The sequence below is a fragment of the Schistocerca gregaria genome, chromosome 1 (assembly GCF_023897955.1).
Source record: "Schistocerca gregaria isolate iqSchGreg1 chromosome 1, iqSchGreg1.2, whole genome shotgun sequence".
Taxonomy (NCBI): domain Eukaryota; kingdom Metazoa; phylum Arthropoda; class Insecta; order Orthoptera; family Acrididae; genus Schistocerca; species Schistocerca gregaria.
In genome coordinates, this window is record NC_064920.1 from 595,819,276 (window position 1) to 595,836,285 (window position 17,010).

The window sequence follows — 17,010 nt, forward strand, 5'->3', positions numbered from 1 at the left end:
CGATCGTAAGCGCCATTAACGTCAAGAAAAGCGGCGACAACCGTTTGCTTCGTACGAAAGGCTCAGATGATGTCCTTAGCAAACTAATACAGGTTATCAATAGCCCCTCTGAATTTCATAAATCTGTACTGAGGCATTAAATTAAAATGTTGAAGCCACCATTCCTATCTCATTTTGACGACTCGTTCAAGTGTTTTTGCTACACAGTAAATGATAACAGCCAAACAGTTGCAGGATAAAGATTAATTAAAATCCTTGACCACGGTTTCGTTTTCTTTAAATATACCTTCATCAGAAGTAAAATACACTAAAATCACATCCTGCAGTGGAGATACATAAAACAATCGTGCCAAATGCATCGTCAGCAGTTAAAACATCATCTCCATTTATACAACGTAACTATGAACAGAGGGTCGATGCGGACACAGGATAGCATCAGCACTTCGCCTGTGACTATTTAGGTATACCGAAACCGTGGTCATGGATTTTAATAAATCATTATCCTGCAACTGTTTGGCTGTTATCATTTACCTTGAAGAATTTAAACAGTTGCTGTTTCAGCCATGTTTAAAATCTTATTTTTGCTACACAAAACGACAATGTGACAGGTCAATAGTTAGAGCAGATATTTGGATCTTTCCCATTTTTCAGGACTGGAATTATAACCTGCGCCTTCCAAGTTTCCAGTAGATCCTGTTCCATCCAATACTGATTAAAAATGAACAATAGCAAATCTTTTGCTTCCATCGGCAGATTCTCAAGCATGCGACAATGTATGGAATCAATACCAGGACAGGAAGCGCACGATTTTTTAATAGCATCGTTTAGTCCTTCTTTAGAGAACGGACGAAGCAAGATATGATGACAGTCAAAAAAATGGTTCAAATGACTCTGAGCACTATGGGACTTAACATCTGTGGTCATCAGTCCCCTAGAACTTAGAACTACTTAAACCTAACTAACCTAAGGACATCATACACATCCATGCCCGAGGCAGGATTCGAACCTGCGACCGTAGCAGTCGCGCGGTTCCGGACTACGCGCCTAGAACCGCGAGACCACCGCGGCCGGCATATGATGACAGTCACCTTCAACTGGAGGTGCATCACGTTGAAATTGGACCGTTGGAAGAGTAAGTGCATCAATAAATCCTTCTGTCCAAGAAATCATAATAATAAGAGTGGATGGTAGGCACCTGTTTCTAAGAGCTTTTATTTTATACCAAATGTTTGACATACTGGGTGCTTTATTGAGTAAAGAATGAAATTTAATCCAATTTTCTTTCGTGTAATTTTTTTAGGGATTTGTTTGCACGTACATTTACTTTTATCACTTCCAAGTTAGGATTCTGGCGATAGACCTTCAGAGCAAGCTGACATTTTGCAACTTCACTAGAGCATTCGGGATTCCAATAGGGTGGGGAATGTTGCATCATAACAGTAAACGTTCTTTTCTTAGGAATGCTGATATCTACTGCGGCTTCTATAGTCTTTATTAAAATGTGGTTTGTTTATTTTTTCTGTAAGTTGCTCTGTATAGTTTAGAGATTTCTTCAAACTGTGTTCCTACATTTATCCCAGCCGACTTCCGAAATTATCCACTTATTATTTGCATAAAATATTTGTTTGGTATCAGTGTTTATGTTAATAAAGATTTCTATTGTGAGATGATCCTGTAAGCTGTCAAACAAATGACGCACCTTACAGTGAATTCCTGAAACAATTCCGATTAACTCAATATGTCACGCAACATAGTTATGTGAAATTGAACGCATTTTATTAATATGCAGATGTAATAAATAGGCCAGCGTTTCGTGAATATAAACCACTAACACTAGTAATTGGACGCAAGTAATTCCCTGACCCGAGCTACGAGACACAGTTCTGAGGGAAAGTAGAATTTTACGACGGCGACCCGTTCCGTGCGACGCTGAAACTCACAGCAGGACATCTAGCAGACACAATGAGACGCCCGAGACACTGCGTATGCTGCTGGCAAAAGCAGCCCTTGTCCCTGCTTTCAACGACGACCTTCAGAAAGACTTTCTACAGGAACACGGTGGGAGATTCCAGGTAAAACGTCCGGAAGAACCCAACTCATAACACTGGTGACTCATTGTAGCCATCTGCATTAAAACTCGCATGAAAGAAAAAGTTGTTTACCTCAGTATTAGGCAGCAGAAGTTAAATTCTGACCTAAGAAAGAAACGACGCCTGTGATACGCTACAAAAATCTAGTGTGTAGAGTTATGACAAGTACGAACACCCTGATTGGCCAGAAAGAAAACGAGTGTCCACCAGTTTTGATATAGGCAAATTGCAGACAGAGTAATTGGCTCTCCTCTTGCAGAAAATTGTCGAATATTTGAGCAAGGGCAGGAGTGTGCAGCCGAGCGGTTCTAGGCGCTTCAGTTTGGAACCGCGCGACCGCTACGGTCGCAGGTTCGAATCCTGCCTCGGGCGTGGATGTGTGTGATGTCCTTAGGTTAGTTAGCAGTTCTGAGTTCTAGGGGACTGATGACCTCAGATGTTAAGTCCCACAGTGCTCAGAGACATTTGAATTTTTAGTAAGGCAACTCGCATTGCGCTGAGACGATTGTGAGGGTCATTATGTGAACACATGTTCACATGCTCCGAAGAAGTTAAACTACAAAGTCTCTTACTACGGAGAATCGCACTGAGAACTGACGGTTAACGCTTGCGAGCAATTTGAGGGCAACGATGTACATGATATACCAGCCAAATAGCGTGTACCATACCAATTAGCTTAGTTAGGGAATAACTAAGGGTCTCGGCTTCACTGAAGATGTAGTGAATGTATCTGACTGGTGTTTAACAGCCGAGAAAGATTTAGAATAGATTCTCAGGTTCACAGCTCGCGTCGACAGCCGCCATTGCCGCCGCCGACGCAAAGTAAAAAGTGATATTCAGTTGACACTCAGAACTGCAGGCGTCTCTCTCTCTGCTACTTTTTTGTGCATTCAGCCATGGCCTGTAGTTAAACATATTCATGATTGTTGGGCCTAATAGAAGCAGAAACTCGAGATGTCCGATCTAACGCAAAGGAATTATCAGCCACTGTGGAGTTATGAATTGTTTTAATTGTGTACTTCTGATTGCTCTTTACTGACAACAATTCAATATTGGGTATTTTCATTGTCCATTTCAGCGTAATTGATATCTATAGCCCCAATTGTATTTAATTTGTTTGTATTTTTATCGAGCCTCCCGATATGGTCATCAATCATCTTACCATTAAAGAACCTTATAATAGTTAGAAATTGCGCTTCAAAACTCAGTATCAATATTTTACCATTTTACATAGTTTTGCTGACATTGCTAAGGCATGAAGTCATATTTAGAGTAAAAATAAAGCTAAATATCAAAAAACTAAGATTTTCATGTTTTGGTAACATATAGTTATGACTGAACCAATACACCAATTTCTTTTAGCGGTAACGTTTCCTTTACAGGGAGTGTAGTGGAAGCGACATTGAGAACATCGTCTGATTACATCACTGTCCACACTGCTGCACTCTTATGAACTCCGCATGTATGAGGTGGTATCTTCCTACCTTGCGAGCTTTAGGTTCAACACCAAATTCCGAAAACGCTCATAATGCTTTCTAGCCCAACTGGGGTAGGAAGATAGATCAGAACAAGTCTGCACACGTGTTAGAATCTGATCCCACTGAGTCAGTTTTAACATGTCAGTTAGAAAGTTCAGTAAAACGAGGTATGCAAAGCGTTATATCTATTGCAGAACTTCTACGGATGAGAGTAGGTATCATACTGAGAGCTCCATCATTGACTATCATTAGGTTATTGTCTTCAACAACATCTATCAAAGCTCTGCCACTCCTGTCAGTCATATCCCCTCCCCATGGAATATGATGGGAAGTCAGGATACCACCTGTTATAACTGAAGGCCGAAGCTACTTATTATGGGTCTCAAATCATCTTTCAAGTTTCTATGTTGGGGAGCTTTGTACACAGAGATTACTGTAAGGGTTTTGTGAGCAGCTTGTATTTGTACAGCAACTAATTCGACTTCATTGTTTCCTGCGTTGAGCGGGAATCTTATGCGGCAGCACATTTTTACTAATCAGCGGTGCTACCTTTCCTATCGAGGTGGTCCTTCCTTACTACGAAATAATTTTTAAAGCAAACAGTCTGCTGGGTCTTGAACCATGTTGCGCGTAACAGGACTATATCAGGCTCTCTTTGTAAGCTTTCCCTGTTGGAATTAGTTGATCTTGCGTTCCATTTCGATACATTTATAGGCTTCATAAATTAGTCTGGGAGAGAATCAAAGATACCTGTTACGAGAAGCATGATACTATCATCGTTCATAACACTGTTTCGTAACTTATTTTGAATGACAATGTCTGTAACATTTATTATCTTACTGAATTATTTGTTGTGAATAGAAGCTGTCATGAACTTGGTACTTGCGAAGTTGTTACCCTAGCACCAGGAACATGTTGATTCTGACTTACAGAAGTGACTGCATATTGAGTGGGTTATAGCAGGTTTAGGTGCTGAGACCACTCATGTACATTTGGGTGTTCGCTTACTACTTCTTGTCGCCGGTAAGGTCAGTGAGCAATGTTTGTCTGAAGAGTTAGAAGACCTCTTAGTAGCTACAGACTCCGTAGGGAGACTATTTCTAACATTTTGTTCGTAACATTCCCTAGGTGGATGTACCACTTTGTAACATCCCCTCTTTGGAATGACAAACCCTAACTTATAACGTACTGGATCCCTTGGAGCGTCTTGTACGGTAAGCGGTAGATTTATAGGGGTGTGTGGGAGGTCCTCCTTGTAACTTACCTGCACAGTGGCTGCGTAGTCAGCCTCCGCACTTTCTCGACCTGTAATCTTACCTGCTCTTCCTGCAGTTCAGCTGCTTGAACACTATTCGATAACCTGCGGATTCTGGACTTAACAAATACATAGAACTAAGGTTTTGGTGAGGAATTTCGGTGCTACTAAATTATGCAACACACCTCTGATAAAAGCAATTATATTATAGAGACACGTTGGCCTCAAAATCCTTTGATACAATTTATTACACACACATGGCAAAATCGTGGTTTACACGCTAGAATCCAGCCAGATAACAAAATTCAAATGGCGCTAAGCACTATGGGACGTAACATCTGAGGTCATCAGTCACCTACACTTAGAACTACTTAAACCTAACCAACCTAAAGACATCACACACATCCATGCCCGGGGCAGGATTCGAACCTGCGACCGTAGCAGCAGCGCGGTTCCGGACTGATGCGCCTAGAACCGCTCGGTCACAGAGCCCGGCAGCCAGATAGCAGTCAGACGGTTATGCCGCTCTGAGAGGGTTCAAGACCACTGTCGGATGCCAACTGCATTTGGTTGTTGTATCAATGAAGCTAATCCCAATTGTGATCGTATTAATATAATTCACTCAGCTGCCAAGTGGGTCTTTTAATGCACAAGGCCAGGATTTTGCAATGCTGGCTGCCAGAGAACTCAGTCTTTACTTACGCTTGATACCCCACATAAAAATAAAAATGATCATAACCAATTGGTCATGATGATCATTGGCAGAGAACAAAAACAGAATTGCAACAGCAGGAGCGACCAAAGCAGCTGACTTACCGTGTTCAATGACAGTCCTCTTGTCGCACACAGTAAGCTTTGCTCAATTAACTATTTTTGTCTTTGCCTCAGTAATTGTCAAATATTAAGGTAAACATTCATTCACAGTCAGAATAACTCCACCACCTAAGCGAACATTACTTTGTCATAGTCTTATTCAGTTTTAACCTAAAAGGAAAGCTTAGTTTGTAATCTCGTGAGAGCGCAAGTGCCGGCCATCCGTACTGCTCACCAGCCGAAAAGCTAGTCCTAAACAAATGTGTACTGTGCGCCCTTCTCCTCCACTAAACCGCTTGTGACATCAGCCACCATCTTTTTCCCTTAATAGAGACACATTTAACCTTATACTTTCCCTGTTGCTTTCTGCGCATACACACTTTTGACTTACACTCTTCTGCCAATTTTGCTTTGGCCCTCTGCACTAATTTAAGTTTTTTCAAAGCAACTACTTTTTTACCTTTTGGCAGCCTCTCGTCGGACTAGACCACCTACTCTAAGGGGTGTCTGCCTGTGGATACTGCGTCGTATTTCTAAGTTACTCCTGGCATTTCTGTGTCCTTCAACCTTCACGTTCTTGCAAGTCATTGTGCTGGCCTAACACGCCCTACTCGGTTCTTATGGTAACCCTTCGGCATGCTACCTCTGCATAGGACGTCCATCCGTCTGCTACCCCGCTGCATTCTAATCGGCGCTCACCTAATTAAAAAGACTATAACTTTAGTTTCATTGCCCATACAACAACTGAGTTTCCTTCTAAAGCCACCTCATATTCTTAGCTATCGAATGAAGTTTTTAAAATTGTTGTCTATCTGATATGTGGTCATTCATGCTCAGCACATTGGCACGTTTCATGTTGACAAGGACTAGAAGCAGAAACCGCGTTTACATGGAGTATAGCCGGCCGGAGTGGCCGAGCGGTTCTAGGCGCTACAGTCTGGAACCGCGCCACCGCTACGGTCGCAGGTTCGAATCCTGCCTCGGGCATGGATGTGTGCATGTCCTTAGGTTAGTTAGGTTTAAGTAGTTCTAAGTTCTAGGGGACTGATGACCTCAGAAGTTAAGTCCCATAGTGCTCAGAGCCATTTGAACCATTTTTTTTTTTTTTAAACTGTTGAACTTAGGTTCGCTCAGAAATACTGGCAGAAATACTGAATTTATGCAAAGTGCTTCGGAGCGCTCATTTAACTGTTGCTGTTGTTGTCATTTGCTCGTGTTAGGTTCATTGTTTACATTCTGTGATAGCTTGGTTTTACACAAAAACCAAAAAAATGAGGGTTTGCCTTGGCTGTTTTAGAGGTAACAAGGCCAAAATAAGGCTAAGAGAAAGCTGTCGGTAAAGAACAGGCTAATGCTGGGAAAGAAATTTACTACGTTCTGTTACTTAAGTAGCTTGGAGTTGCTGATTTACTAGTTATCTAAGAATCGATAAAATGTGCATTTCGTAACTGATAGACATCATCAAATTGTTCTTAACGATAATACAGCCATGAAAGTGGCTGTAAACTGCAGAGAAATATGCAAGCAGCATTAAGATTTCTGGTTAGTGGCAGAAGTAAAGAGGACCTCAAATTCTGTGCTGTTGTATCCCCACAATTATCAAGTGATTCCTGAAACATGCAGCGTATTTATAGTTGACTGAGGAAATACAAAATGCTATATTAAAACAAATGAAACAAAAGATATTCTGGTAAACGTTAATAATTTATTTATATATGTAGCATAAAAGACGGCCTGTAAGTTGAAGAAACTCGTTTCAGATTCGAAGAAGAAAGACTGCACATGGTAGCGCAGCACATCAAACAATAAATACACCAACAGATACAAAAGAAATGAAGCATTTAACAGTAGTTAGAACTCTTCATAGCAGGGGGCTTTGGTGTTGACTGATTTTTTTTTTTAATACTTATACCAATGAAGCCAGGGCGTTTACTGTATTGGCGTGCATTAAATGTCGACTTTTCGGTTTTTAGATTTCATTTATGATAAGTATTGGAAATACAACCTAACAACAGGAATACAGAAGTTGGATGGAGTTTTATTCTCTCTGTATGCCACATGAAACCATTACGGATGTTCCATTTTTTGCATCTGTATTGCTATAATCCTCGCACGTCGTGCGCCACAGGCGTCTGCAGTCTTTATCTAGAAATTCTGGCCTCAAAATTTCATCCGCCTCGCACCCTGTTATGTCTATTAGAACAGATTTGTATACCGCGCAGTGACAAAAGGCGAGCTTCTGTGTTGTTGGCAGGACAGCGCTCAGCGCTACACAAGGCTGGTCCTGCCCAACCATCCCCACAAGGAAAGTTCTTCGTTCGGTTGTTCAAAACGCTTATACATATCCAATTTGTCGGTCCATAGCCGTCGGACTGTACGTGTGTAGGGCTCTTAACTTTCACTATGTTTGATGCCTTAACAGATAGTTCCTGGTAGAATAGTTTCGATCAAAAATGCCAGCTTGTGTCATTTATGCTGTACTAATCACTCTGATTATAGTATAAAGTGTAAGGAAATTACATTTCATTCCTAAGCGAAATTTTCTTTTATATACATTAATTATTGTTGCGCTGTTCACTTTTACTGTAGTGGTTTTACTTACGTCATTTAACTTTAGGTTTCCTATCAGTCCAACTAGAAAAGCTCTCTCGGTGAACACTGTGAGAAAGAAAGATTGGAAAGCGACCAAATATGGCAAAATACGTTCTTAGGATTTTTCGGAAGAGGACACGCCGCGCGGAGTGGCCGCGAAGTTAGAGGCGCCATCTCACGGATTGCGCGGCCCCTCCCACCGGAAGGCTTCTCTAGGGATATGTTTTAGTTCATCGGTAAGTAATGGCCGCTATCGACAGGGGATCTCAAGTTGATTCCGTATTTCTAGATTTCCGGAAAGCTTTTGACACCGTTCCTCACAAGCGACTTCTAATCAAGCTGCGGACCTATCGGGTATCGTCTCAGTTGTGCGACTGGATTCGTGATTTCCTGTCAGGAAGGTCGCAGTTCGTAGTAATAGACGGCAAATCATCGAGTAAAACTGAAGTGATATCAGGCGTTCCCCAGGGAAGCGTCCTGGGACCTCTGCTGTTCCTGATCTATATAAATGACCTGGGTGACAATCTGAGCAGTTCTCTTAGATTGTTCGCAGATGATGCTGTAATTTACCGTCTAGTAAGGTCATCCGAAGACCAGTATCAGCTGCAAAGCGATTTAGAAAAGATTGCTGTATGGTGTGTCAGGTGGCAGTTGACGCTAAATAACGAAAAGTGTGAGATGATCCACATGAGTTCCAAAAGAAATCCGTTGGAATTCGATTACTCGATAAATAGTACAATTCTCAAGGCTGTCAATTCAACTAAGTACCTGGGTGTTAAAATTACGAACAACTTCAATTGGAAGGACCACATAGATAATATTGTCGGGAAGGCGAGCCAAAGGTTGCGTTTCATTGGCAGGACACTTAGCAGATGCAACAAGTCCACTAAAGAGACAGCTTACACTACACTCGTTCGTCCTCTGTTAGAATATTGCTGCGCGGTGTGGGATCCTTACCAGGTGCGATTGACGGAGGACATCGAAAGGGTGCAAAAAAGGGCAGCTCGTTTTGTATTATCGCGTTATAGGGGAGAGAGTGTGGCAGATATGATACACGAGTTGGGATGGAAGTCATTAAAGCAAATACGTTTTTCGTCGCGGCGAGACCTTTTTACGAAATTTCAGTCACCAACTTTCTCTTCCGAATGCGAAAATATTTTGCTGAGCCCAACCTACATAGGTAGCAATGATCATCAAAATAAAATAAGAGAAATCAGAGCTCGAACAGAAAGGTTTAGGTGTTCGTTTTTCCCGCTCGCTGTTCGGGAGTGGAATAGTAGAGAGATAGTATGATTGTGGTTCGATAATCCCTCTGCCAAGCACTTAAATGTGAATTGCAGGGTAGTCATGTAGATGTAGTGTAGGTAACGCTCTTCTGGACATTATCCGCAGGTGCAGAGTGACTCCCTTTAGGCGATTTTTCTCACTGGGGAATGAACATTATTCTGAGATTTGTCGTACAGGAGAAAGGAAGGAGTGGCTGAGGAATGACGAGAGTGCTATTTCCTGCCAAACATTCATGGATAGATATTGGTGCGTGACAGGACGTGAGGTCATGGTTCAGTGCTGAAATGCTTGCATTGTCTGGTCGTACATGTGACGATCTTTTCCTGAGTAGCCGGCCGCGGTGGTCTCGCGGTTCTAGGCGTGCAGTCCGGAACCGTGCAACTGCTACGGTCGCAGGTTCGAATCCTGCCTCGGGCATGGATGTGTGTGATGTCCTTAGGTTAGTTAGGTTTAATTAGTTCTAAGTTCTAGGGGACTGATGACCTAAGCAGTTGAGTCCCATAGTGCTCAGAGCCATTTGAACCATTTTTCCTGAGTATTTCAAGGACTTCCCGGCAAAATGATTGCGTGTCCTGAAGGCATGCATTCTTCTTGGCGATCCGCTATTTATACAGAAGATGACCATTGATTATATTGTGAATTTTCCCATTCTCGTCTTCTTGGGACGGTGAGAGTTTGCAGTACCAACTCTCGACTTTGGCGTTTTCTCTCGTCACCTGTGATAACGTGGCTGACGAATTCTGACTCCCTGTAAAGGCGATACACAACATCAAGACAGACTTTCTTCGGGTTGTTTTTCTGCTCAGTCGTAAGGTTCTTTCGAATCATGATTGCTCACACTTTTCGCATGCCCGAACACTGTGTTAAAAATTGATGGATGCTAAACATTTTCTAACTTACTGCAAAATTATTTTCGTCATCAGTCGTCAATATGGCGGTACAGGACACTTTGCTCTTTAAACATTATCATCCATTCTTGAGTTTTAAGGTCTCGCCCCACGAGCGTTATCTTCCATTTCTTCTCGAGCTTCTGAAGGGAACTTGCGCCATCTGCACTTGCACCCTGGATAGGCAATGTTCCGCAAAAACTCAAAACTTTTCATAAATCGCAGTAGCGGATTCGCCAAGGTTTCCAAAAATTTTCATGACGCAGGGTTTATAAACATTTTTGCCGACCTATAATGGCAATGCACTTGCCAACGCGAACTTCACTCTTGTTGCAACTGCAGCGAGTTCAAAGTGGCAGTGAGCCAACAGAACGAATCAACCTAACTGCTTTGCGAAGAGGGAAGCAACAGTGTTGTCTGTTCATGCTAAGTATTGCCAGTGTCAATCCTTTTCTCACATCCTGTGAACGTTTTTTTCTTACTGACAAGAATCACTTTCTATATTTATTAATAGGCCAAACAATCGCTACAAGTGGTAAGCTAAATTTTTACGAGAGAAACTCTTCCGTATGTTGGAACTAGAGAAGATTAAATGATTAATATCTGCAACGTCAGTTATGTAGTGTTACCGTAAAATCGTAGGCGCAGAAAATATTCCATCATACTGCATTTCATGCATTCTGCACCTCAGTTTATTCTCCATTGATGTAAATAATAATAAAATGGTACGGACTATTTGAGTCGACGAAATATTGATAGTTGCCATAACAATGAGTGTTCATGACACAGACATTTGCAGTCAGCGTGCACTAGCACAGTTCACAGGTTTGCGGCAATCACTAAAATGGACTTAGAAGAATAGTGTGATACCATTGTGTCATGACGCGGAAATACTGAAGAACTGGAAAACTGCACTGCTAGTCTGTGGGACATCAGAAGCAGCTGCGATCTAGGAATGCGATGATCCTCAGTAATTATAAAATCCGACAACTATTCACGTAAGTTTTATTGGCCTGTTGCGTGATTTTTATTATAATGAATATCCCGAGGTGTTAGTAAATCTGCATTTGTAGGAGTCTTAACTTTCCTCAGTCAGTGACTACAAAATACGCCAAATGTAGAGGTCTTACTGTTGCATTCAGGGACGGAGAGCGTCCGCTGCTCGTGGACTAGTGGCTAGCGTCGCTGCCTAAGGATCATAAGGTCCCGGATTTGAATCCCGGCCGGATCGGGTATTTTCTCCACCGGGGAACTGGGTGTTTGTGTTGTGCTCATCATTTCTTGATCAGTCGGAAAAGTAGCGAGACTGGACAGTGAAAAGATTGAGAATCTGTACGAGCGCTGATACCTGACCAGTTGAGCGCCCCACGTGATTGTTCGCCTTAGCACGAGATGTTATTGATCCATCTTTATTGTAACATTTATCGGGAAAAAAGTAGAATGATGGTGAATATTCACAGATTTCGTCGCGAAAGGCAGTTTTTATAATCTTTCACCATTTTGCTTCCATTTTCTCGACCCGTCTGACAAGCCTGTGATCCATCGCCTTGTTATTCCCTCTACATACTGGTTTTCTCCTTAGAGTTAGACCAGTTATTACCGAGCGGAAAGATTCAAACGCATCCTGATTTAGGTTTTCCGTGATTTCCCTATATTACTTAAGGCAAATGCCGGGATGGTCCCTTCGAAAAGGCACGGCCGCTTTCCTACTGTCCTTCCCTAATTCGAGCTTGTGATTCATCTCTAATGACCTGGTTGTCGCCACTTGTTACTGATCTACGAAACTTGAGCACCACTGAAGCACGAGCGCTTCGTAACAATCTTTTTCATAGATAAACTGCACATTCCATGCCATCTTCCACTCAGACTATGCGATGTTCAGTGGAATCTGAGGTTGTTAACCGAGCACTCAATAACATCACCCCAAATGTCAACAATCGCAACACTACTGAGAAAAGTAGGTAACGACCTCAGTGTGAAAAGTCACAGTTTGCAACTAATAGTAACCAGTATGTCATTAACGTATTACATGACGAATGACTTATTAGGCTTCCTTTCCGCTATGGACGACTATCCGTGGAGGGATAACATCCGGCATCCTACTGTCAAGACATCTGTAATTTAGTCTTGGATGTCATTAGACAGTTTAGTTTATGAGAATCGTCTATGTGACATTGAATCCAAAGGTTTTCGGAAGTCTAGAAAAAAAAAACAGTAAACCATAGCATCGTCAAGAAACGACAAGAAACCCACAGGGAATTCTAAGCTCGACATGCTAGATAAATTTAAGAACTTGTAGCACGTGAACGAACTGATAAATATGCCGTTAGAGCGTGTAAGTGTAGAGATCTGTCCTTCTGTGCCATTCTAAACGTTTCGTGAGACGTTAGTGGCTCTGCGACTCCAAAGGTTTTAGAATGGTCGCGTTATAGAGTTTTAACGTGAGCAAATGCGATTACTTGTACCATGAAATTGCATCCAGTGCGAAGAAAATGTTACTACAATGATGCAGATGTGTATGGCGTGAACTGAAGAGAACCGTTGACTCGAAACGTCGGCGACGAAGCATGAACTGTAACGTCGACAAGAGATGATAGACGCTGCTTTGTGCTTAATGTCTTTCTCCCTAGAGTGCTGTCCCAGAGAGGTACATGGGAGAACTTCTGTGTGCTCTTCGGAAAGCAGAAGGGACGTCAGGAAGACTTATAGGGAGAGGCGAACTTTGATGCCTGTTAGGTGAAACCTCTTGATTGATATTGTTCAAAAGTTAACCGCACTAGTAAAAGATTTTCACTGCAGAGGAGTGTGCGCTATTTTGAAATTAACTGACGGATAAAAAAAAAAAAACTCTGGACTTGAACCCAGAACTATGCCTTTCGCGTGTTGTGCACTTTGTGATTGTGGACCCTCACAGTAATACTTCAATCAATCCCTGTCTCCTACTTTCCAAAGTTCACAGAAGCTATCTTACATTACTCATGAAAAGCAGTGTCCGATATTCAACTCCTTGTTCGGTACAGTTCCAGTCTGCCAGTCGGTTTCAAGACAGAGGTTAACAACAAATATTTTGTCGTACAGCGGTATCTCAAACATTTAATTAAAGTTTTGGATGCAGAGATACACATTTTCAAGTGACAAACCCGGATGCCTCTTCACCAAAAGTAATACCGTGCTATTAACAGCGGCAGTGGGTAATCCCAGCTCCAAATCAAGTTTCTCAGTAAATTCGCCTGTTCTTTAAGGGTAGGTTCAAGGCCATTGGTAGTAGAAACCATTCCTGATAGAGTTCTGTTTGTTCTGGAAGAATCAGCCGCAATATATCTCCGTATTATGCAGACCCGAAAACTTCGCCGTACAGACCCCACGGTGGTTGTCTTCACCTATGAGAAATTCATCCAACAGAGAAGCCCGAAGCAGACAGACATTATTAGTTATATGGAGAGAATCAGGACTTACTATAACTCTGACAGATCTCGTGTATGTCTCTTTTGGGCTTTAAGTTATTTTTCTGACCACCAGTGGAGCCCAACAAGCCTCCCTTCAAAAAGGAGAGAGGGGAGAGAGAGAATAAAAATCATCAGCAGTGGCGGTCGAAGACTTCCGGCATATGAAGTCACCTTCATTCTGCGTACAGCCTTGTCAAAGGGGGCGGAGGAGCGGAAAAATATACAGTGAATTCCCTTGCCCTTAGGTTGAGAAAGTGCTTCTCAAAGTCAGAAGACTCAAATGATCAACGGCACGACGATGCTGAAGGCATAGCGTTTATTCACAGGACATTTCCCCATTCGGAAACCTGGGAAGGCACTCCCAAGGGGGGGGGGGGGGGGGGGGGGGGGAGTGATCATGAGAATGTTGAATAACCAAAGAAGTTTGAGGTGATGGGGAAGCTAGAAAATCTGAAAAGAGATGTGCTAAGGTGTAAACTAGATATGTTGGGCGTCAGTGAAGTGAACTAGAAAGAAGACAAGGATTCCTGGTCAGAGCAGCAGCAGCAGCAGCAGCAGAAAATTGTACAACAGGAGCAGGATTCATTATGAATAGAAGGATATCACAGTGTGTTATTGTGAACAGTTCAGTGGAATGGTTGTTCTCATTAGAATCGACAGAAAACCAACACCTACAATAATAGTTCAGTATACATTCCGACGTCGCAAGCAGAAGATTAGTAAATAGACAAAGCATATGGTGATATTGAATGAGTAATTCAGTTCGTAAAGGAAGATGGAAATCTAAGAACTACGGGGGACATTGATTCGTTTGTAGGAGAGGGAGCAGAAGAAACGGCTACAGGAGAACATGGGCTTAGTACTAGTAATGAGACAGAAGGAAGGCTAATTGAGTTCTGCAATAAATGTTAGATGGTAACAGCGAATATTCGGTCCAAGAATCACAAGAGGAGGAGATGTACTTGAAAAAAAAAACCGGAAGATATAGGAAGATTTCAGCTAAGTACATCATGGTCCGCCAGACATCCTGAAATAAGATATTGAAATGTAAGGCATACCCAGGGGTAGATTGAGTTCACAATTTCGTAACGACGAATAGTAGGCTGAAGTTTAAGAGACTAGTCAGGAAGAATCAAAGTGCAAAGAAGTGGATACGGAATGATGAGATACGCTTGAACTTCTCTGAGGCTATAGATACTGCGATAATGAATAGCTCAGTAGACAGTATAGTTGGAGACGAATGGACACCTCTAATAAGGCCAATCACAGAAGTTGGAAAGAAAACAAAGGTATAAGGAAAGTGTCTGCGAAGAAACCATGGCTAACAGAAGAAGTGCTTCAGCTGATCGGCGAAAGAAGGGAATACAAAATTGTACATGGAAATTCAGGAATACAAGTCACTTTTGAATGAAATAAAAAGGAAGTGCACGGAAGATAAGGCGAAATGGATACATGAAATATGTGAAGGAATCGAAAACGAAATGATTATCGGAAGGGCGAACACAGCATATAGAAAAATCAAAACAACCTTCGGTGAAATTAAATACAAGGCGACAACATTAAGAGTGCAATAGGAATTACATTGTAAATGCAGAGGAGAGAGCGGATGGGTGAAAAAAGTATGGCTTTTTTTTTTACTGGCTCTGAGCACTATAGGACTTAACTGCTGAGGTCATCAGTCCCCTAGAACTTAGAACTACGTAAACCTAACTAACCTAAGGACATCACACACATCCATGCCCGAGGAAGGATTCGAACCTGCTACCGAAGCAGTCGCGCGGTTCCAGACTGCAGCGCCTAGAACCGCTCCGAAAAAAAAGTATGCTGACAGCATCGGTGACGAGGAGAATGTCGTGATGGAAGAAGAAACAGAAGTCGATAGGAAAGAGATCAGGGATCCAGTATTAGAATCAAAATTTAAAAGAGCTTTGTAAGACTTAAAATGAAATTTGGCAGAAGAGATAAAAAAAAACTTTAGGGAAATGTCATTCATACAGTTCCTAGGATTGCAAAGGCAGACAAGTGCGACAATTACTGCACAATCAGATTAACAGCTCAGATATCCCAGCTGCTGACAAGAATAGTATACATAATATTGGAAAAGAAAATTAAGAATCTGTTTGATTACGATAAGCTTCGCTTCAGGAAAGGTAAAAGCACCAGAGAGACAGTGCTGGCGTTGCGGTTGATAATGGAAACAACGTACATAGGTTTTGTCGTCCTGGAAAAAGCGTTCGACAGTGTAAAATGGTGCAAGATGTTCGAAACCCTGAAAAAAATATGGGTAAGCTATAGGGAATGATGGGTAATATACAATATGTACAAGAAACAAGAGGAAACAACAAGAAGGAAGGACCAAGTACGATTTGTATGGATTAAAAAGGGTGAAAGACAGAAATACAGTCTTTCGCTCCTCCTGTTCAATCTATATGTCGAAAAACCAGTGATTTAAACAAAAGAAAAGTTCAAGAATGGGATTAAAATTCAATATGAGGGAATATCAGTGATAAGACTCCCTGATAACAGTGCTATCCTCGGTCAGGATGAAGAGGGATTACAGGACATATTGAATGGAATGAGTACAGAATACGGACTGAGAGTAAATCAGAGAAAGACGAAACTAATGAGATGTAGCAGAAATTATAACAGCGACAAACTTAACGTCAAATTTGGTGATCACGAAGTAGAAGAAAGTAACAGAATTCTGCTACCAAGGCAGCAAAATAGACCACGACAGGCGGAGCAATTAGAGCATAACAAGCAGACTGGCTGTGGTAAAAAAGTCATTCCTCGCCAAGAGAAGTCTACTAGTATCGAACACAGGCCTATATTTGGGGAAGGAATTTCTGAGAATGTACGTTTGGAGCACTGCTTTGGATGGTAATGAGACGTGGACTACGGGAAAACCGAGACAGGAGCGAATCGAATCCTTTGATATGTGGTGCTATAGAAGAACATTGAGAATTAGGTGGACTGGTGTGGTAAGGATTGAGGAGGTTCTCCGCAGAATCGGCGAGGAAACGAATATATGGAACAAACTGATAAGAAAAAGGACAGGATGGTTGGACATCTGTGAAGACACGAGGGAATGATTTCTATGGTACTAGAGGGACCTGTAGACGGTAAAAACTTTGGAAGGAGACAGAGATTGGAATAAATCCA